The sequence below is a fragment of the Trichechus manatus genome, unplaced genomic scaffold (genome assembly GCF_000243295.1).
Source record: "Trichechus manatus latirostris isolate Lorelei unplaced genomic scaffold, TriManLat1.0 scaffold00013, whole genome shotgun sequence".
In the NCBI taxonomy this organism is placed as follows: domain Eukaryota; kingdom Metazoa; phylum Chordata; class Mammalia; order Sirenia; family Trichechidae; genus Trichechus; species Trichechus manatus.
Window position 1 is genome coordinate 1,843,076 of NW_004443949.1, and position 25,352 is coordinate 1,868,427.

Genomic DNA, 25,352 nt, shown 5'->3' on the forward strand with positions numbered 1-25,352 from the left:
GACCTAGATGTCCCCTGAAAGCATGGTCCCCAGACCCCAGCCCCTGTTACTCTGTCCCTCGAAGTGTTTGGTTGTATTCAGGAAACTTCTTAGCTTTGATTTAGTCCTGTCGTGCTGACTTCCCCTGTAGTGTGTGTTGTCCTTCCCTTCACCTAAGATAATTCTTGTCTACTATCTAGTTAGTGAATAACCCTCTCCCTCCTTCCCCACTCTTGTAAGCATCAGAGTCTTTTGGGTTTTCTTACTTGGGACTTCATAGTCCAGACTCTCCTCCTCTAGCATGTGATGATCCAAACTTATGGTTATGTTGCCCTGAAAAGCCTTCTCCCAGACCCTCCCCCATCCAATTCTGTCTGTTTTTCAGGGTGGAGAATGGTCAGGCTTGATCCATGATCTCGTGTTAACCTTTAGATATGTACAGGGTAACCTTTACCAAAGATGACAAAATAAAACAGTTAACTTTTTGAATGGGCTGCTCATCTAGTTTGTGGCGTGTGTGTGTTTTAATAGCTATAATCTTTTCCTTTTGTGATACCCTTTCATCATTTCCCGATTTGTACCCATGGAAATGAAAGAGAGAAGGAGACCAGGTTAGCTTTAAACTAGTTGTGTCGTTTCTAAAAGCTCAGTGGGCAGAGGCTTGTAATCTGAGTTCTTGGGTCAGTGCGTGCTTCCTGGATGCTTAGTGAATTCTGTTCAACGTGTTTTTCAGACTGTTGACTAATGGTGATTGAGGGCTGAGGAAATTTTGTTCCCTTACAGTTTCATGCAAAGCCATCATGCTCTGTTTCTGTTAGGCCCAGTGTCTGTTATGTAAATACAAAAGGGGTATAAAGGTAAGTAAACTTAAACCCCAACCCAGGAAGCTTCCACTGTACATCAGAGCGTCTCCAAGTATCCTTCAGAGGTGCTGCCAAGTCTGAAGCTGTTTCCTGAACATTTTGGACAGATGTCGTGACGTTCGTATGCAGGCTTTATAAACACCGGGATGCTAGGATGTTGAGGGCTGAGGTGATGCAAATATTTGCTGAGGTTTTATAGACAAGGAATCTGTTAATCATAGGTGTGGCCTCAGAGAATAAACAGACTCTGTGTGGGCTTCTGCATAAGAATGGCCTCCCTGACGGGGGCTTCTGTGAATCAGAGGCCAGCATGTGTGACCTTCTGGTCCTCCGCTTCCCAGGCCAGTGTTCGTTGTTTCAGTACTGCCGCAGTGATGGTTCTTGGAGATCTCACTGTTTACAGCGCTGCCTCTGACTCAGGGTGGCAGATACCGTTTTTGACCAACCCAGCGAGTTCCTGTCACATTGCACACAGTAATGTAATCTCTCAGCAGCTGTCTCAAATCATTTACTAGCTGCACTTTAAGGCTTGAGTTAATCATAGGTCTGAGATAAACTTTGCTATGGGTCAAGAGAGAAAGGCCAGCTGGCTATTTCTGGTTGTGTCTTTTTTGGAGTATTTTCCACAGCTTGTCATTTGGCCATTTTGGAAACATCAGAAATAGCAGAGACTTCAGCGAGTGGCACTGCACAGAGCCTTGCTACTCAAAGTGTGGTCCGTGGACCAGTACAGCCCACTGTTCACTGTCCTCCACCAGCACAGTCCACAGTGCCATTACTTGGAGCTTGGTAGAAATGCGGAATCCCAGGCCCTACTCCAGACTTGGTGCATCAGAATCTGCATTCTAACAAGATCTCCAGGTGATTCATATACATGGGCTTAGGCCAGGTCCCTGTTGTTTGCTTGGGTGAAGCTGGGTGCCTGCGTTGCCCAGGTTCTGATGGGGAAGAGGCAAGCACGGAGGCATGCTCATGGTTTTAAAGCCTCGTGTCACGTGTTAGTGGAACGCACCTTCCTCTCACATGCTGCTGGAGGCGTCATATCACGGCCTCACCTAAGTGAAAGGGAAGCTAGGAAATAAAGTCACAGCGTGTGCCAGAGATAGGAGAAGGAAGGGCTGGGCTTGCAAAGGGGCCAAGGCGTGGATTAGGTGAGCCACACTGTGGGTGTCGTTCTGTGGGCAGTGTTATGCTTGTCTTTCCTTTCTGTACTCCCCTCCCATTTTTTTTAAAATCACTTTATTAATTAAAAGATTACAAAAGAACTCATTGTGGGTTAGAGATAAAGATAATAATCTTGTTTCTAACCATCGATAGCTCCCTCTCCTCATAGAGAAAGTTTCTATGCCTATCAAATACCCAACACCTAGGATTGACATAGGTGTGGATTTCCCCCAGTCTTCCTCCCTTCCCTTTTATAATGGAAAATGACAAACATATCCAGAAGTAGAAGGGATAGTGTGATGAACCCCAGAGTCCACCTGTGAATGTCAACAGTTATCAGCTCACGGCCAGTCTTGTTTCAGCTCTCCCCTCACTCACTTCCTGCCCTGGATGTTAAGTTTTCTTTTTTGCACATCTGATGAGTGAAGAATAGAATTTCATCGCTTTTTTTTTAAAAGCAAGTGTAGGTAAAAACCCGCGTTTGTTGTTGAGTCACCATACACTTGGTATGTAATTTTCACAAGTGTTTTTCGGAAATGGTCATACGTAATTATAGGTTTGCTGTTAAATTATCCATTGCAGTCATGTTGTACATCTTTCTCCTTAACTCCACAATCTAACTTTTTTAAACGTTTATATTATAAAACACACAGAGAATTATACAAAACAAACATATAGCTTATAGGATTATGATAAGGTTGTCACCCTTGTAAAGACGACCCAGGTCAAGAAATAAGATTCCACCATCTACCCCTTCAGGTTGTCCTGTCCCAATCACAACCCTCTCGCTTCCCTCAAAAACAACTAAAAGTAAACTTCAAACTTTACATGGCCTGTATTTCTTTTAAATACTCATGGATGTATCGGTAGGTGGATTTTTTATTCCATTGGTCTAGGTGGTCTGTGCATAATCTGATGGGTTCGTGTTCTGTTTCTTGGTTGTTGTTGGGGACTGTTGAGTCTGGTCTGACACGCAGCAACCTCAGGTGACAGAGTAGAACTTCCCTACAGGATTTTCTAGGCTGTAATCTGTACAGAAGCAGATTGCCAAGTCTAGTATGAGCCACCTTTCGGTAACACAGACCCTATGTTTGTTGTTTTAAAACAGCTCTAAAATATTTCATCATGTTAATATATTTGCCATTTCTCCATTTTAGGGCATTTGTGGTTTGTCTACATTTTTTTAGTCGTATTATGAGTATAGTCATAAAACTGAACTGATTCTTTAATTTTAAGCCAGATAATCATTCCTTCCTAAAGTATGTATTCAGCACCTTCTGTGCCTTAGGCACTGGTGTAGGCTTTGGGGAGAGAAAATGGTGGCTTTCTTCCAGAGTTAAAAGCTTAGTTCTGGGGAGTAAATTTCTAAAAATTAAATATTTAAGTCCTTATAGGTTTAAGTAAATATTCCTAGATTGTTAAAAAGAAAAACTGGACCAGTTTGAAATATGACCAATCTTATAAATATGTCTGTGTTAACTGCCAGCATGGCCAACCGTGGAATGAAAACAATACGTAAAGTAAATATTGAAATATTGAGTCTAGCCTGGCACCTTCAGGTGACTCTAACTCTGATTCCTAGCAAGGCTGATGGTTTCTGTCGGGTTTTTGTGAGCATGTCAGCTGTTTATCTCCAAGGACCCCTTAACCCTTGAGACTTGTGTTCTCTACTCAAGGTCTCCCCTGACTTGAATTCTAGCGGTTAAGAGCTCAGGCTGCTAACGAAAAGGTTGGCAGTTTGAATCCACCAGCCGCTCCTTGGAAACCCTGTGGGGCAGTTCTGCTCTGTCCTGTAGGGTCGCTATGAATTGGAACCGACTCGACGGCAGTGCGCTTGGTTTTGGAGTTTTACATCAGAGTGGCCCGAGTACCCATATTCCTTCCCTTGTGTTCTCGAGAGCCCTTCTTCTGCCTTGGAATCGTCCCTGTGCCACAGCAGTCTGGAGCCTTGTCTCCATTCCACTTCTGCTTCTGTGGATGCAGGACTGGTGGGCGGAGGGGACACCAGTGACCAGCCTTGTGCGTCCCCATTTAGTTGCTGGTCTGGTAGGTGGTACCCTGAATCCCTGATTTCTTGCCCTTCCCTGAGTCATTCACCTCCTAAATCCTGGGGGTGGGAGGGATCTCTGACCTGTTCTTTCCAAGTTTACTTGGACCATGTACCCTGAAGCTTGTCTTTTGGGTCCTAGTTGAACCATTTAACTGGCCATGAGCTTCTCCCTGGGCCTCATAGGCTGTACCTTTTCCAACTCTAACCTACAATGGAATGATCATTTGCCGTCAACCTTGGTGTGGCTGTGTTTTTCCTAGAAACGTTTTCCACACCAGATTTGCATAAAATGCTTATTTAAAACTGATGCAAATTTTTAGACTCCACCTCAGGTCTGTGGAATGGTGGCGCTGTGGTTAAGCACTCTGCTGCTAACCGAAATGTCAGCGGTTTGAACCCACCAGCCACTCCGCAAGAGAAAGATGTGTCAGTCTGCTTCTGTAAAGATTATAGCCTTGAGAACCTTATGGGGCAGTTTTACCCTGTCCTGTAGGGTCACCGGAAACCCTGGTGGTGTAGTGGTTAAGAGCTATGGCTGCTAACCAAAAGGTTGGCAGTTTGAATCCACGAGGCGCTCCTTGGAAACTCTATGGGGCAGTTCTACTCTGTCTTACACGGTGACTTTGAGCGGGAACCAACTCCACGGCAGTCGGTTTGTTCTCTTCTTTGGTCAGGTCTGTGGAATCAGAACCCCTGTGGGTAGGGCCTGGGTTTACCTTAACAAGCTTCTCGGGTGGTTTCATTACAGATTAACGTTTGAGAACTCCACGCTAGAGTGAGGCAGCGTGGCCACAGCGCATTAGGTCGTTGCTCGTTGCTGTCAAGCCCGCTCCGACGCACACCTTACATACAGCAAAACCCATTGTTGGGACTGTTGGGTCAGTCCATCTCATTGAAGGTTCCCCTCATTTTCATTGACATTTTCTAGCGATTGATGTTTCCGGATGACGTGTCCAAAGTAACTGAACCAAATTCTCGCCGTCCTCACTTCTGAGGAGCGTTCTGGTTACATTTCTTCTAAGACTGATTCGTTTATTCTTCTGGCAGTGCACGGTATATGCGGTATTCTTCGCCAGCACCACAATTCGAATGCATCAGTTCTTCTCCTGTCCTCCTTTTTATTGTCCAGCGTTTGCATGCGTATGAGGTGGTTGAAAAAGCACGGCTTGGGTCAGGCACACCTTAGTCATCAGACTGACACCTTTGCTTTTTTAAAACATGTATAGAGGTCTTTTACAGCAGATTTGCCCAATGCAATACGTCATTTGATTTCTTGACTGCTGCTTCCTGGATGTTGATTGTTGATCCAAGAAGAATGAAATCCTTGACAACTTCGATTTTGTTCTCCATTTATCGTGAGGTTGTTTATCTCATTGCTGATGTCAAATGGATCTTGGCTGAAAGCAGAGAATGCCGGCAAGATATTTACCTGTGTTTTATCGACCTTCAACCCCGTGGATCATAACAGATTATGGATAACATCGCAGAGAATAGGAGTTACAGAACACTTTATTGTGTTCATGTGGAACATGTACATGGATCAGGAGGCAATCGTTTGAACAGAGCAAGGCTAGACTGTGTGATTCAAAATTGGAAAAGATGTGCAGCAGTGTTGTATCCTGTAACCTTCCTTATTCAGTTTGTAATCTGAACAAAGAAGCCAAGAAGCTGGACCAAATGAAGAAGAACGCGATATGCAGCTAACACAGTCTTGTCGAAAATGAAGACGACTTGAAGTACTTACTGAGGAAGGTCAGAGACTATTTACAGCCTTCAGTATGGATTATGCTGGAACATGAAGAAAATGAAAATCCTCACAGCTGGACCAATAGACAACATCGTAATAAATGGAGAAAGGCATCAGAAGGGAGCTTTTAGAAGAATTCCCAGCCTTTTCCATTTTAGCAGTGGCAGTAAAATTTTCATACTGACAGTGTCTTGCTTCAGGGGTAGGCTGGTAGGCGCCAGGTCTAGGCTGTTGTTTGATGATTACCTGAGGTGAGGACAGGGAAGCTATGGGGGAAAGAGGTGTTATGACAGAGGAGCCTGGAGCTAGGCTGACCTTGACCCCTAGGCCAGCAGAAGCAAAGGAGGTGGGTGTCTTGAGATGTAAGCCCCAGCTCTTATGGTCCAGGGAGATTCCCCCGTTCAACCTTCCATTTCTCTGGACCCTTTGACCACCCAGCGCCTCTTCGCCATGCTTGCAGATCTTTGCAGAAGGCAAGTCAGGGAAATTGCTAACATGCAGTAGGGAGAAATGAGAGAGCCTGTGATGCAAATGCTCACCTTGGCCAAAGGGAAAATACAGTTTTCAGAATCCACTTCCTAGCGGGGGAAGAGCTGCCAGACTGGGCTTCCAGGGCCTGTAGACAGTGAACCCCGACTGCCTGAATTAGAATCGGGGCTACACCACGTGCTAGCTGCGTGCCCTTGGATAAGCCGCTTACCTGCTCCGTGCCTCAGTTTCCTCATCTGTAAGAAGGGGATAATGAAAATGTATTCATTTCTCGAGGCTGCCATAACAAATTATCACAAACTTGGCTGTTTAAAACAATGGACTTTTATTCTGTCACAGCCCTGAAGGCCAGAGATCTGAAATCCGGTGTCAGCAGGGTGACAGGGCCATGTTCCCTCTGAAGGCTCTGTGGGAGAATCCTTCCTTGCCTCTTCCAGCCTCTGGTGACCGTCAGCATTGCTTGACTCCTTGGCTTCTGTCCACATCACTCCAAGTTCTGCCTTCAGCTTCATATTGCCTCCTCCTCTTCTGTCAATCAAGTCTCCCTCTGCCTCTCTCTCAGGATAAAGATGCTTGTCACTGGGTTTAGAACCCACCTGGATAAGCCAGGATGATCTTCTCATATTAAGATCCTCAACTTAATTACATCGGCAAAGACCCCTTTTCCAAATAAGGTAATGTTCAGTCTTTTACCATATGTCTTAGGCTGGACTGTCTAGAGAACCAAAACCAGTAAAGCACATAAGTGTATATATATATATATATAGAGAGAGAGAGAGAGAGAGATTTTTATATCAAGGAAATGTCTCATGTGGTTGTAGAGGCTGGAAAGTCCTAAGTCTGTGGGTCAGACTGTAGGCTTCTCCTGTCTCACAGGTTGTAGAGGTTGATGAATCCCAAGATCGGCAAGTATGCTGCTAGCTTAAGTCCCAAGAAGCAGAAGTCAGATGAACAGGAGACAGCTGCAGGATCCAGAGACAGTAAAAGCCTGCAAGCCTTGCCAGAAACTCCCTGTAGTGGATGCATGCTACGTTCCCAAGGAAACTCCCTTCCAACTGATTGACCACTCACAGCAGATCCCATCATGGAGATGATTATATTGTAGCACATCTCATCATGGAAGTGATTACATCATTATACACCTGCCAAACCACATCGTAACTGCCAAACCACCAAGAATCATGGCCCAGCCAAGTTGACACAGAACCTTAACAATCACACCACGTAAGGTGATAGTCACACATTCTGAGGATTAGGACATGCACCTGTCTTTTTAGGATACCAGTCAACCCAGTACGGGTACCTCCTTCAAAGGGTTGCTGTGAGGATATGTGTGAAATGCTTACAACTGTGCCTGGCTCACAGTAAGCCATATTTAGTGGTGGGCAGATATAGGGCCTGATCTTTTGTATAATCTTGGTCACTTATTTTCCCATTTCCCCTCCCCATTTTAATGATTTTCTCCTTCGTAGTTATCTAATTATGATTTGGGTAAATGTTTTTAACTTTAATGTTAAGCCATCTTTTCAGCTTGTTCGATAGTTACGCATTTGCCATCTCTTCAAAGCTGGGGTGCCTTCATTTTTCTGGGTGTCAGCACACCCACCCACAGGTGTGTAAGGCTTTTGTGTGCAGAGTTCCATGTGAGATGTGTGTCTAGGTGCTTGCTTGTCTCTATTAGCTTGGCTCAAGTTTCACTCTTAAGGTATTTCGTAAGGTTAACCACTTGTCTTTGGTAACTGTTGTTCAATAATTTCTTATTTTTGTATTTTACCTTGTTAATACTTTATTTTTATACTTTGTATGTTTGTGATTTTTTTTTTTTTAAATGAGTATTAAATCAGTACTGTAGCGTTTCGATCATTGTCTTTGAAGTGTGTTTAAATCTGGTAGGCTTTTTAACTTTTTCTTTTTGAAAATAATTTCAACCTGGCAGAAAAGTTGCAAGAATGCTGCACAGAACTCCTATGTACACTTCACCCAGATTTCCTCATACATTCTACAGTATTTACCCATTCTCTCTTACTCTGTTTATGCATATTATTTCTTTTTTATTTGAACTACTTGAGAGAGGTTGTAGACATGATGCCCCATTACTCCTAAATATTTCAGTTTGTATTTCCTAAGAACAAGGATGCTTGTTGCATAGCCACAATATACCCTCAAAGTCTAGAAGATACAGACCACAGTCTTCAGTATGGATTACACCTCCACATAAAGAAAACAAAAATCCTCACAACTGGACCCATAAGCAAACATCATGATAAACGGAGAAAAAATTGAAGTTGTCAAGGATTTCATTTTACTTGGGTCCACAATCAATGCCCATGGAAGCAGCAGTAAAGAAATTAAATGATGTATTGCATTGGGCAAATCTGCTGCAAAAGACCTTGTTAAAGTGTTGAAAAGCAAAGATGTCACTTTGAAGACTAAGGCGTGCCTGACCCATGTAATGATATTTTCAGTTGCCTCATATGCGTGTGAAAGCTGGACAGTGGATAAGGAAGACCGAAGAAGAATTAATGCCTTTAAATTATGATGTTCACGAAGAATATTGAATATACCATGGACTGCCAAAAGAACAAACAAGTCTGTCTTGGAAAAAGTACAGCCAGAGTGCTCCTTGGAAGCAAGGATGGTGAGACTTTGTCCCATGTACTTTGGACATGGTATCAGGAGGGACCAGTCCGTGGAGAAGGACATCATGCTTGGTGAAGTAGAAGGTCATTGAAAAAGAGGATGATCCTCAGTGAGATGGATTGACACAGTGGCTACAATGATGGGCTCGAACACAGCAACGATTGTGAGGGTGGCACAGGCTCCGCAGTGTTTCGTTCTGTTGTACATGGGGTCGCTATAAGTCGAAACTGATGTGATGGCACCTAACAACAACAAGAAGCATCTGTTCCTCAGACCTCCTAATCAGTTTCTCCATGTTATCCTTTTTAGGCCCAGGATCATACATTATATTTAGTTTGTTATATCTCTTTAGATCTCAAACACTTCTGTAGTCTTTCCTTGTCTCTCCTATCCTTGATGTATGTATGTATGTATCTATACATATATTTCAAAGAGAATTTAATAATGGGCTGTTTACAAAGGACTGGGCAGGATTTCTGAAAATAGAAAAAGGGATAGTCAAGCATTCTGAGGTTGTTACTAGTTTCCATTGAATTGGCTCTGACTCATGACAACTCCATGTAAAGTAGACTGAAACGTTGCCCGATCTTGCGCCATCTTCAATATTGTTGGTATGCTCGAGTCCATCGTTATGACCACTGTGTATTTTCAGTGCCTTCCAGCCTAGGGGGGCTCATTTGCTAGCACTATACTGGGCAGTATTATGTTATGATGCATAGGGTTTTCAGAAGTGGATTGCCAGGTCTTTCTTCCTGGTGTCCACGATACTTTTGAAGAATATATAGTACTTTGTAGAATGTTGGTCAAGTTGGGTTTGTCTGATGTTCCCTCATAGCAGGAATGCCAGAGAAGTAATGCTGTATTCTTGATGGGTCATATCTGGTGCCACATGATGCCAATTTGTGCCATTAACTGGTGATGGTAACTTTTATCACTGGGTTAGGGGAGTGTTTCCCAGGTTTCTTTACTCAAACAGTTAATTACTACATACTTTGTATTTTCTAGTCAGTATTTTGTGGGCAGATAATTTGAGGCTATGAGATCATTCTGTTTCCCATAAAATTTTTGCCCTCTGATTTTATCACACATGGATGCTTTTGCTGAGCCACTTATTCCTGTGCTAGCTGTTGAGCGGTGATTTTCTGATTCCCTCCTTAATTCTGTACTTCTTAGTTGGCATTCTACAGTAAGGAAGAACTTGCCCCTCTCCTCCATTCATTCATGTATTTATAGCAATAAGGACTTAAGGATTCTTATTTTATTTACTGGTTTCTAATCCATTACCCTCACTGTTTATTTTGATGCTCAGGTTTTCCTGTACTTGGTGAGTGGGCACGCCTGTGCCCTTTGAACATAGTCCTCATGATTCTTTGAGCACTTCCTTACTTCATGGCACAAGATGGTCCAGGCCCGTCTTATACTTTTCTGCCCCAACCTTAGATTCACCCACTGTTCCAGAGAGCTCTGTTCTCTTAAAAAAATAAATAAAAAACCAAAAAACTATTACTTTTTAAATACATGGAAAATATATTTAGAAATACAGAACTGGGTACTGCGAGTGCTCATTTCTACGGGGCGTCGCTTCTAGGCACTCTTAAGCAGACAAAGCTAGGATCTGTATACATATAGATGTATACACGTTGTTGCTGTTAGGTGTCCTCAAGTGTTCTGACTCACAGCAACCTGATGTACAACAGAACAAAACACTGCCCAGTCCTGCGCCATCCTCACAATCGTTATGCTTGAGTGCATTGTTGCAGCCACCGTGTCAGTCCATCTCATTGAGGTTATTCCTCTTTTTCACTGGCCGTCTACTCTACCAAGCGTGATGTCTTCCTCCAGGGACTGGTCCCTCCTGATAACATGTCCAAAGTATGTGAGACAAAGTCTTGCCATCCTTGCTTCTAAGGAGCATTCTGGCTGTACCTCTTCCAAGACAGTTTTGTTCGTTCTTCTGACAGTCCATGGTTTATTCACTATTCTTCGCTAAATACACACACATATATATACACACACACGCATACAAACATATTGATTTTTAGGTCTTTATTTCTGTACCCATTGTCTCAGTTACTTAGTGCTGCTGTAACAAAAATACCACAGGTGGGCAGCTTTAAAGAACAGACGTTTATTTTCTTACGGCTCAGGAAGCTGAAAGTCTGAATTAGGGCTTTGCTCTAGAAGGCAGGCCTTCCTTGTCTATTTCAGCTTCTAGTAGCTGCCAGTAATCCTTGACGTTCCTTTGTAGTTGGTAGATCCATGCTCAGAGGCATCTGTGTCCCTGCTGTGTGTGTGTCTGTTCTCCTCTTTCTGTATTAGGTAGGACCCACCCTACTTGAATATGGTCTAATTACCATGACAAAACCCTACTTCCAAAGAGGATCACATCCACAGGTATAGGGACATGCTGACTCATGCTGGCTGAGAATTGCCCCCAGTCTAGTGGCACGCTTTTTTTTTTGTATTTTTTTTTTATCTCTTTTACCACGTATTCTTTGAAGTTAATTTCATAAGTAATTTCGCAACAGATGCTTTTTTCCTCCTCTAGTATCATTAGAATAAAGGAAAGCAGTTGATTTTTTCCCTATTTATTGTATGTCTTAAAACTTTAAGGTACTAGTTTATTACCTTTAGTAATTTTGGGCTGCGTATTCTAACTTTGTAATATCTGCATACAAATTTTATTACTTTTCTGTGTTTCTGCTTTATTTCCCTCCTGGGATAGCTGTTTATTAGTATCGTTACTATTATGTTGATGAGCCATCCATCCATCTTTAATATCTTATTTTAATTGGAATGAATTTAACATAAATATTTCCCTGATCACTATGAGTTGGCGACGGGTTTGGTTTTTTGTTTTTGTTCTCCTGTTAAATTTGTTAGTTGCTGGAGGGGCAGAGCTTGTGGTAGAAGATGGTGACCACATGGGGTTTGTCCTTAGCTGCTGCTGCGCTGAGGGCGGTCACCCCCTGGCCGAGGGCAGACTCCCTGCGGCCTTCCCCAGGCCTCAGGTGCATCTGAAAGCCTGGTCCTCTAGCCCCCAGGCTGACGAAGGGCAGATCCACCTTACGGACAGTTGCGTCCAGAGGCTTCTGGAACTCACTGAACGGCCAAGTTCGTCAGACCGCAGGTGGAGGGAGGTGGATGCTCCAGATTCTAGTACAGATTTTCACTGGATACAGTTATCAACCCTGATGACGGGGTATTTGAATAGGGTGGGGCAGGAGTGGTGGTTGACTCTGATGGCTTGGCCTTCGTGAAAGGGGCCCAGGTGGACTTCAGCCAGGAACTTATCTGAAGCTCATTTTAAGTGTTGAACAATCCTCAAGCACAGCAAGGCTGCTCCTGTGAGTCATCCTTCTCTGTAAGACTTCAGTGTGATAAAGAGTGACTCAGACATTGCCACCATTTCTACCAGTTTGAGGAACCTGAGATTAGGTTTCCTTCTAATCATGTCCGTCTCTTAATTTTACTTTCTCCACCCAGGAGTGTTGTGTTTTGCCAGTCTTATCTTCAGAATATGAAGCTTACTCTCGACTTAATCACCGCCCCCCCCCAATTCTAATGCCATGCCTCCAGATACTGTTACCTCAGATTTAATCACTGGTTGAAACCCAGTATAATATATAGAGCCTCCAAGCCTCCAGAATTTGGTCTTTAGAGCTGCTTGTACATACGTGGCTAGCTATATATAAAAGCTACATTTTAGAAGAAAAAAAAAATTTGTTGCCTATGGTTATACTTTTTTTTATAAAAATACTACTACTATGCTAATTTTAAGGAATTTAATTAGGAATAAAAACTGATTTTGAGTTGCTTTCTCAGTTTCTATTACATAAGATACTTAAAATTAAATTTCTTTTGTTGTGTTTTTAAAAGGTTGACTTGGGTTGCAATGTTTCTTCTTGTTTGAGTTACTGGAGTAAATTAGTAATAGGATGTTGAATTTTAAACTGATTTCTGGTTTGCTTGGCTTATCTTTATGGTAGAGTGGCCAAGACTCAGGGTGAGGACCAAGCAAAGCGAGGTGAGATTTGTGTTGTTAGAGGGGGCTAAGATTGAGAGGGTGAAATGGATGTTTACTTGAGTGAAGGAACATGGCCACCTGTATTGGTCACGTCTTCCCAGTGTTTGTTTTTTTCAAATCCAGTTCCTAACTGGTTTCCTGGCCTTCCTCAGTCCTTCGTCTGTAAAGCAGTTAAAAGCATTTACTATCTCCCGATTCCCATCAGGATAAGCTCCAAATTCAAGTTGGGAATAAAAGACCTTACATTACCCCAAGCAATGTTTGGACCTTTCTGTCTCCAGGCGGTGTATCCTTGCCTGTGTTGTTCCATTTTTCTGGGAGGCTTCTTCCCATTTCCTCCTCTGTCTCCTCAGTGAACTCCAGATGATTCTCCTGGTCTTTACTCAATCTTCATCTCTTCCTAGAAGCGCCCCCTGGCTTCCCTTGAGACCCCAGACAGCTAAACTCTCCTCACTTCCGTGTACACATGGTTCCCAGACCTGGCCAGTCACCAGAATCAGCTGAGAGACTTTTAAAAAGACTGCCAGTTGGGCTCCGTCTTGGCTTACTCTGATTCAGTCATTTGGGATTGGGTGTTGGATATCTGTGGGATTTTTTTTTTTTTTAAGCTTTGCAGGCCGAGGTTGAGATTTTGATAATTAGCCAGGGTTGGGACTGTTGGTGTATATACCAGACGGGAACTTCCTCTTTGGTGGCTACAGCTCACTATACAGCAGTGGTTCTCAAACTTGAGCCTGCAATGGTGTCATCTGGAGCCCTGGTTAGGATACACATTGCTGGACCCTACTCTCAGAGTTTCTGATTATGTAAGTCTGGAGTGGGGCCTGAGAATTTGCATTTCTAACAGGTTAGGAGCCCCTGGGTGGCACAAACGGTTAACCACTAGACTACTAACTGAAAGGTTGACAGTTCGAACCCACCCAGAGGTGCCTCGGAAGACAGGCCTGGTGATCTGCTTCTGAAAGGTCACGGCCTTGGAAACCCTATGAAGCAGGTCTACTGTGTACACATAGGGTCACCATGCATGGGAATTGATTCGACAGCAGCTAACAACAACAGGGGATACTATGCCACTGGTCTGGGGACCTCACTTTGAGAACCACTGCTATATAGAAAATGGATCACTGGGGGCTGGGAGGCTTAGTCCCTTAGCCCTAAAGCACCCTGCCTGGAAACCTGTTACCGTCGAGTCATTTCTGACTTATGGCAACCCTTTGCGTATTAGAGTAGAACTGTGCTCCATAGGGTTTTCAGTGGCCGATTTTTCGAAAATAGATCACCAGGCCTTTCTTCTGAGGCGCCGCTGGGTGGACTCGAATCTCCAACCTTTCGAGCACATCGACTGGGGTACATCACCCAGGAACTCCAAGGTTTTAAGGCATCCTGCAGAGACTTGAGAAAGCCTGGAAGCAGATCCCATGTGTAGCTCATGACCCCACTTACTACATCATATTGTAATTCTGTGTTTACATGGAGCCCTCACCTGAGGGTTTTCAGCTCCCTGGAAGGAAGCTGATCCAGTAAATATAGCAAGGGGTTTGTTTATACCCTTATGTTTTGGTTGCTGAAGGCCCACTGCTATTGCCTGCAGGTACTTGCCCAGCCCACATTTGGAATAAGGTTCTGTAACTTTTCCAGAAAGGCAAAAAGGCCCTTAGGGGGATGTTGCCCTTAGGGGATGTTTGGCAACATTTGGAGACATGTTTGATTGTCATGACACCTGGTTGGGGTGGAGGGTGCTACTGGCATCTGGCAGGTAGAGATCAAGGGTGCTAGTAAACATCCTACAACGCACAGGAAGCCCCCACAACAAAGAATTATCCTCCCACAACAAAGAATTATCCTGCCCAAAAACGTCAGTAGTGCTGAGATTGAGAAGCCCTGCCTCAGGCGAAGGAAGGTCTGATGCGGTGGGCTGGGTCTTAACCTTGTGATCTGTCTGTGTGCCTCCCCACAGTTCCTGCCCCAGGATTGCCTCACCTTGGGCCCCCTTAGCCCCGCCTGAGGGAATCCCCAGGCTGAGCCACAGGAGCCTCCAGGGGTTGCAGCTGCAGAATCTCAATGGAAAACTAACCAAATATTAATAATTTGCCACAGCTGAAAGTGCTTTAAAATGTTATTCTTCCAACAATAAATGACTTATTTAAGTGGGGCCAGGGCACTGGTTGAATGATTTACTGAGTTCAGCTCTTCTCATTCCCCTTGTCCAGAAGTTTACAGAGAGTTGCTGTGCACCAGGCAGTCCCTGGGTGGTGCACAGGGTTAGTGTCTTCAGCTACTAACCAAAGGGTTGGAGGTTCGATCCATCCAGAGGCGCCATGGAAGAAAGGCCTGGCGATCTACTTTCAAAAAATCAGCCATTGAAAACCCTATGGAGCACAGTTCTACTCTGACACACATGGGGTTGCCATGAGTCCCAGCTGACAGCAGCTGTTTTTTTTTTTTTTTTTTTTTAATTGTGATTTAGCTGAGCAAATTAGTTTCTCATTGAACAGTTAATACACAAATTGTTTTGTGACATTGGTTGCCAACCCCCCGATACGTCAACACTCTCCCCTTCTCCACCCTGGGTTCCCTGTTTCCATTCGTTCAGTTTTCCTGTCCCTTCTGGCCTTCTTGTCTTTGCTTTTGGGCTGGTGTGCCCGTTAGTCTCGTATACATGATTGAACTATGAAGCACATTTCTCATGTGTGTTATTGTTGACCCTATAGACCTGTCTAATCTTGGCTGAAGGGTGAACCTCAGGAGTGACTTCAGCACTGAGTTACAAGGGTGTCCAGGGCCGTACTCTCGGAGTTTCTCCAGTCTGTCAGACCGGCAAGCCTGGTGTTGTTTTTTTTTTTTTGGTGAATTTGAATTTTGTTCTGTGTTTTTCTCCCGCTTTGTCTGGGACCCTCTATTGTGATCCCTGTCAGAGCAGTCGATGGTGGTAGCCGGGTACCATCTAGTTGTTCTGACTCAGTCTGGTGGAAGTTTTGGTAGTTGTGGTCCAGTAGTCCTTTGGAGTGATCTTTTCCTTGTGTCTTTGGTCTTCTTCATTCTCCATTACTCCAGCTGGGATGGGACTAGAAGATGTATCTTAGATGGCCACTCACAGGCTTTTAAGAACCCAGTCACTACTCACCACAGTCGGATGTAGAACATTTTCTTTATAAACTATGTTATGCCAGTTGAGCTAGATGTCCTCCAAGATGATAGTTGCCAGCCCTCAGCCCAGTAACTTGGTCCCTCAGGGAGTTTGGATGTGTCTGTGAAGCTTCTATGGCTTTTGACAGCAACTGGTTTTGGCTGAGCACCAGTGGTATGAGGGTTCTCTGCTGCTGCTTGTCACCCTGGAGAGAGCCAGTCCTTCATTTATTCCACAGAGTTTTGAGTGGTTCATTTTGTGCCAGGTCCTGTACTAGCTGGGGTCTGTGACAGTGAATTCCACAGAAAGACCATGGATCCTGCTCTCATGGAGCTTTCCTTCTAGAAGGGTCAGAGATACAATAAATAAATTGATAATTTTTTACCCCAACAAACAGATTGTAGTAAGTGGGTGAAGAACGTTAGAAGGGGAAGTGAGGTAGAGAATGAAGGTACACTTGTGTTTTTTGGACAAGGTGGATCAGGCCTTTCTGGGAAGGTGACAGTTTGATTGAGATCTGGAGGAGAGAAGGTCTAGTTACGAGAGAAGATGGGGAAGAGGGTTTGTTTTCAGCATAGGGAACCAGCAAACAGGAATGTGGGTGGTTTTCAGGACCCACATCAGGCTGGTGTGGCTGGAACACTGTGAACAAGGGGGATGGGGCAGGAGATGAGGTGGGCGAGCTAGGAGGGACTTGATGACAAGCTTATACCCAACCAGGAATTTAGGTATTATTTTACTGCATGATCTTATATTTTTAAGAAATCACCTTGGCTTTTTGGGTCGTGCAAACAACTGTCATGCTTGGCTGCTAACAGATAGGTTGGAGGTTTGAGTCCACTTTCCAGAAAGACAGAAATACCGTAGGGCAATGGTGCTCAACCAGGGGTTTTGCCCCTAGGGGATGTTTGCCAGTGTCTGGAGACATTTTGGATTGTCACGACCCGGGTTGCTGGGAGATGGGCGTGAGGAGGTGGGGTTGGGGGTGCTACTGAAGGAAGACCTGGTGATTTACTTCCCAAAGATCGCCATTGAATATCCTGAGGAACAGTTCTGCTCTGACACGCACGGTGTCACCATGAGTCAGAGTCAGACTTGATGGCAGCTGCTTTACTGGTGTTTCTGTAGAAAGATGGTAGGGAAGGACGATTGAGGTGCACAGGTCAGTGGGAAGCTATGGTAGAAGTGAGAAGCCTGGGCTTCTGTGGTGGAAACAGATAGAGAAGGCGAGTGTCCCAGGACGCATTTTGGAGGCAGCAGCTATTGGACTAGTTGATGGATTAGATGTGGGGGTAAGGGGAAGGGAAGAGTCAAGTGTGATTGTCAGGTTTCCAGTCTGAAAGGTGGGTTCGATGGAGTTAACATTTATTGAGATGAGGAGGAGCAGTTTTGGTGGGGAAAATCAAGAGTTCCATTTTGGAGAGGAGACAACCCATAGGCACTTAGCCCTAGGAGTCTGGAGTTTAGGGGAGAGGTCTGGCCAGTGATTGCAGTTGAGAGCAGTCAGCGTTTAGATGGTATTTAAAGGCAAGAAAATGAATGGTGTCTCCTAGGGGAAGTAGGAGACTCGACTCAGAGGCCTGTAGGGGCCAGACAGGCAGAGTAAATAAGTGAGTATGGTGGGTGTAGGATCACAGCAACGGGGGTGGGGGTGGGGATAGTGGAGGCCTGAAAGCCCATTTTTAATGTATTCGAATTTAATATAAGATAGAGAGGAAGAAGAATTCCAGAAGAAATGAGAATGAAAACCCTGCAGTTTTGGCTGGTCTTTCTTCTGAATGTGGAAGCCTCTAGTAGTGATGATGGGAGTCGGGATGAAGGGAAGCCTGATCCAGCAGCTCCAGTTTTTGGTAAATGATAGGCAGCGGCGGAGAGGCTGGTAGATGACAGCACAGGGACCGGGAGAGGGTGGTATAGTCGGGTGGCATGGCTTTTGGAGGTGGCAGGGGTCTTCATAACTGGACGGGGCACGGGGCTGGGAAACAGAATTGGGAAAGTGGAGAGCAATCCTGAGGTTAGATGGCTGTGAGAGAGGACTGCGGGGGAAGCCGTGTCTCCAGAGGTCAGCCAGGCACCTGTTAAGCAGGGAGTGGAGGGCACAGGGGAGATCACTGATCACAGAGGAGCTTTCTGGGGGCCTCGTGGGGGACAGGGATCAGAGTGTGGACAGTGAGACCTAACCAGGGAGATTGGTCACCTGGGCGCTGATGGAGATGATTGGGATGTAAGGCATGATGGGATGAGACTTGATAGAGGCATAGGGCGGTGGTGTAGTCTGCGGTGGGTCGTCTTGTCTGGCAGCTTCTTGGAGAATGCTACCTTGGGGCACAGTTCAATCCATAACACTCCTGAAGGCCCTTGGAGAGAAAGTTGGGTGAGGAAGTGTGGAGATGTTACCTGAAGCAGCCCCCTGCAAGCATTTTTTTTTTTTTTTTTTGCTAATTTTGCCATTTATTCAGTGTTGATTTTTTTTTAACTCCACAATTTACTGAAACTTCCAGGAAGGCGTGCTAGGTTTTGCTGTGACCTTGTGTATTCCTGGACACTTCTTGGGGTGTGGACCCAGCTTGAGAAAGAGCTCAGTTAGGAACACTGCTTGGTGTGGCGTTAGGCCCTCTGAGCAGAGTCTCTAAGAAAGGTGTTTAGGAACTGCTTTCATTGTTTTAGTTATTTTACGTTTCACTTCCTTCTCACTTTATGGGAAATAGAAGCAACCCAGGAGTGGCGGCCAAGTGTGAGCTGTGCTAGGGGAAAGCCCTCGCTCTGTATAAGAGGATTTATCTATCGCAGCTCTAAATGTTAATTTATCACCGTGGTTCATTTCGAAGTATTTTTTGAACTCCAGCTGTGTCCCAGGAACTGCTGAGCACGTGGTGTGTGACTATGACTGAGACTCTATCCCTGTCCTCCAGAACCCCTAGTCTGTTGGGGAGGTAATGGTCCCAAGGACAGAGTATGCACAGAGGGTTATAGTCCAGCCTAGAGCTGACTAGCCAAAAAAACCCAGTTTCCACTGAGTCGATTCTGACTCATGGCGACCCCACGTGTGTCAGAGTAGAATTGTGTTCCTTGGGTTTTTTGTGGCTGATTTTTTGGAAGTAGGTCACCAGGCCTTTTTTTCGAGGTACATCTGGGTGGAGCTGAACCGCCAGCCTTTTGGTTAGCAGCTGAGGCTTAACTATTTGCATCACGCAAGGACTCCTGGTGACCTGACTTAGACCAGCGTTTTTCAGATACAAGGCCTAAATCTTTAGTGCACTGGAAAATCCACTTAGTGGATTTTGTCTGGCATTCATTTTTTTATTTTTTAAAATTTAAAACATTTTTTTTATCTTTTAAAAACCTTTAACACAACTTTATTTTACTTTTGTTTTTTATTGTACTTTAGATGAAGGTTTATCGAACAAATAGTTTCTCATTAAACAGTTAGTACACATACTGTTTTAAGAAAATTGTTAACAACCCCATGATATGTTAACACTGTCCCTTCTCAACCTTGGTTTCCCTATTACCAGCTTTCCTATCCCCTCCTGCCTTCCAGTCCTTGTCCCTGGATTGTTGTGACCCATTAGTCTCGTTTTGTTTTATGGGGCTGTCTAATCTTTGGCTGAATGGTGAACCTCGGGAGTGACTTCATTACTGAGCTAAAAGGGTGTCCGGGGGCCATACTCTCAGGGTTTCTTCAGTCTCTGTCAGGCCAGTAAGTCTGGTCTTTTTTGTGAGTTAGAATTTTGTTCTACATTTTTCTCCAGCTCTGTCCGGGACCCTCTGTTGTGATCCCTGTGAGAGCAGTCAGTGGTGGTAGCTGGGCACCATCTAGTTGTACTGGACTCAGTCTGGTGGAGGCCGTGGTAGTTGTGGTGAGTTAGTCCTTTGGACTAATCTTCCCCTTGTATCATGTTTTCTTCATTCTCCCTTGCTCCTGAAGGGGTGAGACCAGTGGAGTATCTTAGATGGCTGTTCATAGGCTTTTAAGACCCCAGACACTACTCACCGAGGTAGAATGTAGAACATTTTCTTTATAAACTGTGTCTTGCCAATTGAGCTAGCTGTTCCCCTAGACCATGGTCCCTCCACCCAGCAATTCAGTCCCTCAGGGAGTTTGGATGTGTCTATGGAGCTTCCATGACCTTTCCTTGTCCAAGTTGTGCTGGCGTCGCCAGTATTGTGTACTGTCTTACCCTTCACCAAAGTTACCACTTATCTATTGTCTATTTAGTATTCCCCCCCACATACCCCTCCCATCCCTCATAACCAACAAAGATTGTTTCTTTTTGTGTGTAAACTTTTTCATGAATTTTTACAGTAGTGTCTCCTACAATATTTGCCCTTTTGTGATTGACTTATTTCACTCATCATAATGCCCGCCAGTTTCTCATCCATGTTATGAGATACTTCATAGATTCATCATTGTTCTTTATCGTTGCATTGGACACAACTTTACTGAAGATGAGGGATTATGGGAGATGAGTACAAGCAGTGAATAATCAAAAACTGCCGTTTCGTATGATAGGTCCAGACCCACTGCCAGTAGACCTCCAGAGGATTGTTGTCGGGCCTACATTTCTCAAAGAGGCCATTTTACTTTCTCTGCTGGACGCCTACCTGACCTAGAGCATGTCTCCTTCACCAGAGTCTGGACCTCCACTCACAGGGGCCCACAGTGAGCATAGAATTTTACTCCCCTTCCACCAGACCAGGCTTGCCTCTTTAGCCCTCTCATCTGTTGTCCTAGGGTGGACTTCTCCTTGAGGATAATGTACAGCAGGACCTTCTATTAGGAGAAACTCTACCCCTGGGCCCTTGATTTCCAAAAGACCGTCGCGTCAAGATGCATTATTTCAGCATCATTTCACAAAGCTTGGATGGTTGTTCACCTTGAATAACATTGTAATCTAGTTCAAGATGATTTAAGCATAGCCACTGACTGGCATTTGTTTTATGATGAGGTAGGATAGAATAGAAAATATGAGAGAGCAGCATATGGAAATATGGATGTAGTATGGGCAGACCGTCGGGTTTTTCAAGAAAACTTGGGAACCCAGAATTTTGTGGGAAATCACCTGAGTTTTTAGTGTTAGCTCTTATTCCTTTTAATTCTTATTTTAAAAATACTAAGCATGCCACACAAAATGTGTTTGTTGCTAGAATTTTGTCTGTGGGCCTCCGGTGGGTGCCCCCCAGGCATGAGAGGGTATGTACAGGGGTTTTTGGTAAATGCCACAGAAGTTGTCCAAGAGATCCAGGGAAGGGTCTCCTGGAGTGGTCGGAGAGGGCCCTGTGGAGGAGCGAGAACTTGAGGCAAGGATAGATTTCCACCACCACCAATTGCCAATGAGTCAGCTCCAACTCACAGTGACCCTGTGTGTGTCAGAGTAGAACTGTGCTCCATAGGGTTTTCAATGGCTGATTTTTTGGAAGTAGATTGCCAGGCATTTTTTCCGATGCACCGCTGGGTGGACTCTAACCTCCAACCTCTCGGTTAGTAGCGGAGCACCGTAACTGCACTATTTAGTCAGGTAAAAAAGAGAGGGTGAAGGCTTACCAGGTGGGGATGGGTGTGAAGTAGATGAGCATGGAGGTAGGTGTGCCAGGATGGATTGGAGATAAGGAGACAACCAGCCTGGCTGTGAGAAAGGGTTCTTGTTGGGGCAACTTGGATTATATAACTGGAAAAGCATGTTGAGGCCACTCTAAATATGCAGGCACTCACACCAGTGATGCTTGTATTTGAGGTATGGCTTTGCAAGCTGTGTGAGATGGCACGTATCCTGAATCAACTTACTTCCGGTAGACTGATAAACTTTGAGCAATCTGAAAACATCAGAATAATTGACTATATTGGATCCGGTGTTTAGCGTCGAGTAGGGATCCTTTTAGGAGCTTGAGTGGTGCAAGCAGATTGCGATTGGCTGATAAGCTAAAGGTTGGTGGCTCAAGCCCACCCAGCTGCTTCGCAGAAGAAAGGCCTGGAGAACTGCTTCTGTTAAGACTGCAGCTAAGAAAACCCTATGGAGCGGTGCCACTCTGTAACACATGGGGTCATCACGAGTTGGGGACCAACCCGTGGCAGCTAACAGCAACAACAGGTATCCTTTTAATTTAAAAAAAAAAAAAGTGAATTATGTGTTTATATGCATGTAATTTATCTTCCAGAATAATTCTTTGACTCAGGCAGAGTATTTTCTGGGCTTCTTGGTGCACAAAATCCAAATAAATGGCATTGTGTGCTTCCTTTGTTAGACAGTCTTATTCCTCAGTCCCAGGAGGTTTCCTTGAGCTTGGAACTAAGAGCTAAGCCATCCCTTATGGGAGACAAGGTCTAACAGCTTGGAACAGGCACTGTCTTAGTTATCTAGTGCTGCTCTAACAGAAATACCACAAGTGGATGGTTTTAACAAAGAGAAATTTATTCTCTCACAGTCTAGTAGGCCAGAAGTCCAAATTCAGGATGTCAGCTCCAGGGGAAGGCTTTCTCTCTCTGTTGGCCATTTCATCAATGTTCCCGCGGACTAGGAACTTCTCCGCCCAGGGACCCTGGGTCCGAAGGACACACTCTGCTCCTGGCACTGCTTTCTTGGTAGTATGAGGTCCCCAGTTCTCTGCTTGCTTCCCTTTCCTTTTATCTAAAGGTGGTGCAGGCCACACCCCAGGGAAACTTCCTTTCCATTGAATCCGGGATGTGACCTGGGTAAGGGTGGTGTTACAATCCCACCCTAATCCTCTTTAACTACAATCTAAAACTACAATCACAAAATGGAGGACAACCACACAATACTTTGAATCGTGGCCCAGCCAAGTTGGGGGGGCCATTTTTGGGGGGATGCAATTCAATCCATGACAGGCACTAATGGCTGCATTTTCAGAGAGTCAGTGTCACACACTCAGGACTCAGAAGGGATCTTGGAGATGATTGAGCCCTGCCCTCTTGTTACTCTAAGCAAGTTTTAGGAATGAAGAAGGAGCCCTGGTGGCACAGTGGTTAAGCTCCTTCCCCTTATACAGAAGTTTAAAGAGAGTTGCTGTGCATCAGGCAGTCCCTGGGTGGTGCAGAGGTTTAGTGTCTTCAACTACCAACCAAAGGGTTGGAGGTTCGTTTTGCCCAGATGTGCCTTGGAAGAAAGGCCTGGTGATCTACTTTCAAAAAATCAGCCATTGAAAACCCTACGGAGCACAGTTCTACTCTGACACACATGGGGTCGCTATGTTTAGGAGTTGACAGCAACTGGTTTTGGCTGAGCACCAGTGAGTGTTTTCTGTTGTTGCTTTTCAACCTGGGGAGAGCCAGTCATTCATTCATTTATTTAACAGAGTTTAGAGTGGCTCATTATATGCTAGGTCCTGTATTAGATGGGGTTTGTGACAGTGAATACCATAGAAAAGTCAGTGGTTCGAACCTACCAGCTGCTGTTCAGCAGAAAGATGTGGCTGTCTGCTTCCATAAAGATTACAGCCTTGGAGACCCTATGGGACTCTGTCCTGTAGGATCACTATGAGTCAGAATTGACTTGAGGGCAATGAGATTTTTGGATCTAGAGAAGACTTTGAAGCTGTGAGGTAGGAGGATATGTGTACAGTGCCCACAGCATGTGAGGACCCACGTGGGCCCCAGGGCACAGGAAGTGGAGGGCACTGGGCGAACATTTGGGAGAGATGAACAGAGCTTGGACTGCTGCTTTGGAGATTTTGACACAGAAAGAAGGAACTGTTCTTTCCATGTCAGAATCTGCGAAGTGGCAGTCCAAGGGTCAAGGGAAAGGAAGATGGGTTTTGAGCAAATTTTAGGAAGGAAGGAATGTCACGGAAGAACGAGGAAGGAAGTTATAGCTTGATATTTGTTCCTTGTGTTTAATTTGACTTGGCCATGGGCCACTCCCAGTAAGATAGAGCAGTGACCATTTCTCAGATAGTTCACCTGTAATGTGGGTATTCTGATCTGGCGCTGGATTGATTCCAGGGACGTCTGTGCCTGGGTGAGAGTTGAACTTAAGGGCATGGAGAGTGGCTATGTAGGGCCGCAGAGAATGGGGAGGAGGTTGAAGGAGTCAGACTGGTCAGACTTCCTGGAGCCCCAGGCCATTTGAGGTTTTGTAAGGAGCTAGCTCTGGTGAACTTGAGTTCTGTGTGTTTTCCTATTGGCTCGGTGGGGTATGCTAGTTTGGGGTCAGAGTTGAATTGCTCAAGGGGATGGAGGAGGAGCTGTAAGCTGGCAGTGAGCTGTGGCAACCTTTTCCCACCTAGCACTCAGTTTCTCGCCGACTAGAAAATGCACACTAGAAAGTGCACACGGTTGTATCATTTCACCCTCTTTCTGAAACCCACCTACAGATTCCAGGCTAAGAACTAGTGCTTCCCATGTCGCCACTGTATGCTGTTGAGTTGATTCTGACCCATAGTAACCCTGTAGGAAAGAGTAGAAGGCAGATCACTCTGATATCTGAGCAACTGGGAAATTTGCCACTAACTGAGAGGGAGGAGACTGTGGGAAGAGCATGTTTTCTTTTGAAGACGATAAGGAGTTCTGTTTTGGTCATTTTCTAGCTTGAGGTGCCTATAAGACACCAGGTAGAGGAGATGTTGAACAAGCAGTTGATTTTATGAGTCGGGGGCATTTTATATGCCCATAAACCAAAAAAAAACCAAACCCTTTGCCATCGAGTTTCTTCCAACTCATAGTGACCCTATAGGACAGGGTAGAACTGCCCCATTGGGTTTCCAAGGAGCGCCTGGTGGATTTGAACTGCCGACCTTTTGGTTAGTGACCAAGCTCTTAATCACTGCACCACCAGGGCTCCATTGTATACCCGTATAGGCACTAAATATTGTTTTTTTAGTAAACTTATTTTATGTACAAGAAAGATTGAAAGGTTATGAAGACCAAATTTAGAGAAAAACATTTGATTCTCTTTGAGGCATTCTGCTTCTTGTATTGTCATGTAGGAAGTAAACTACTATCCAGTTCTGTTTATAGAAATCCCATTTCCACCAGAATTCGCTATTAAGGTATTACCTACATCTGGAAGGAATAGTTCATTTATTATGTTTATATGCAGACTTGTCTCTGAAAATGCATTCAAAGAGTGCCATTTCTTCAGTGGAGCCTGTTTTGAATTGAATTATGTCCCCCCAAAATGTGTGCCAACTTGGCTAGGCCATGATTCCCAGTATTGTGTGGTTTTCCTTCATTTTGTGATCTGATGTAATTATCCTGTGTATTGTAAATCCTAACCTCTACAGTGTTACTGAGGCAGGATTAGAGGCAGTTA

At 44.7% G+C, this 25,352-nt stretch overlaps 1 protein-coding gene and 1 pseudogene across 4 annotated transcripts in view; both read left to right on the plus strand.

The window, feature by feature from the left end:
* Window positions 1-25,352, plus strand: part of ABCC4 (ATP binding cassette subfamily C member 4 (PEL blood group)) — a 343,233-nt gene that overhangs the window by 40,216 nt on the left and 277,665 nt on the right. The gene's annotated exons all lie outside the window — the stretch shown is intronic.
* LOC105756027 (iron-sulfur cluster assembly 2 homolog, mitochondrial pseudogene) lies at window positions 11,041-12,323 on the plus strand (annotated as a pseudogene).